The following is a 1,671-nucleotide window of genomic DNA, read 5'->3' as shown; positions in this document are numbered from 1 at the left end:
GTTCACATCGGGTTCTGATGGTGTTATGTTAAAGAATTTTTTTTTTTTTTTACTTGTTTCAGTCATTTGACTGCTGTCATGCTGAGCCATCGCCTTGAAGGGTTATAGTCGAACAAATCGACCCCGGGACTTTTTTTAAGCCTGGTGCTTATTCTATCGGTTTTTTGCCGAACCGCTTAGTTCAGGAGACGTAAACATACAATCACCGGTCATCAAGCAGGGGGGAACAAACACAGACTAAAACACACACATGTGTGTGTGTGTGTGTGTGTGTGTGTGTGTGTGTGTGTGTGTGTGTGTGTGTGTGTGTATAAACTAGCAAATGCACCCGTCCTTTGGACAGTGTAATTATTATAACGTGCACTCCTGTGGACGGTATAAGTTGAATTAGCTCGCAGTTAGAAGTCGTTTCAAGTTGATAAGCGTAAAATGTATAATTACCATTTCTGTTAGCAGTTTATGATATAGTATTAAGAAACTTAGGTAATGATTAAATTTTTTTGAATACAAATTTGGCAGTTTAGTAATAAATGATATTCCATGAAATGGGATCGCAATTGCAATAGGTATTAGAGATCCTATATCTTATTTGAAGTGTTTTGTATCATGTGCGTATTTTTCTCGTAATACCAAACAACCGTATTGAAGCTTTCTTTTCAATGAAAGTCATGTATGGTAAAGAAAAGCAGACATTCATAGCAAACACACAAAGAGAATAATGGCATGTACAAAATAAATGCCAGAGCATGCTTATAAGCGGACAGCGTGCGTGAAGTTAGAAGGGTCATTGAAGGTAATGTACTGTTAACAGCAATCAAGGGAATGAAGCAAAATATCAATGAAATGCTTGCAGGAAGTGTGATTGCTAACAGTTACAGTTTGGTGTAGATGTGAAGAATGCAGTAGAGGAATAACTACTATAGTGCTGCTTTGTCGACGACATTCTTTGTTTTTCCTTCAAAAGCGTAGATGAATAAGTTGTCTGGATGGCCAACTCTGGAACAACCGACGTAGAACTGTCCATGTGAAAAGCACGATGTTCGAAGGTCCTATCCAACAGCTTTCAGCGACTGACCTTGTGCTTTATTAATTGTCATGGCGAAGCTGAGTTTCAGAGGGAACTGAAATCTTTACATAATGTAGGGACAGTCTGTTGGGGTTAGTGGAATTTTCAGAATGAAAACGGTATCGTTTTTGCCGTATCCTGTAATAATTTGGGCTTCAATGACCTGGTCCATCATTTGTTTGACCACAAGGCGAGTTCCATTGCATAGTGTGGGTGCGTTTAGATTGCGTAGGAGGATGACAGGGCAACCGAGTTTTAAGTGAAGTTTATGGAGAGGGAGTCCTGGAGGATCTTGGGAGTTGAGAAATTCTGTTGGAAATTGTGTAACCTATCGAGGTGTCAACTGATCTGTAACAACGTTCTTGAGAAGGTAGCTGACTAAGTCGTAGTTAAGAGTGTTGACAGCTGCATTTGTAGGTGCAAGAACAGCCCTGTCACAAAGTCAATCTGGTTTTATGTATTCCGTTGTAAGATTTTGGTAAACGGTAGAACATAAGTCATTAGGGCTGGATTCAGTGTGGCCAATGGTGGTAGTGTCAATGTATCCGTTATCATCGGACGTAATTTGTCCATTGCCGATTTTAAAGAGTATTTCTGAAAACTGG

Source organism: Octopus bimaculoides, chromosome 3 (assembly GCF_046866305.1).
Source record: "Octopus bimaculoides isolate indiv1 chromosome 3, ASM4686630v1, whole genome shotgun sequence".
In the NCBI taxonomy this organism is placed as follows: domain Eukaryota; kingdom Metazoa; phylum Mollusca; class Cephalopoda; order Octopoda; family Octopodidae; genus Octopus; species Octopus bimaculoides.
Note: the sequence above shows the minus strand (reverse complement) of the source record.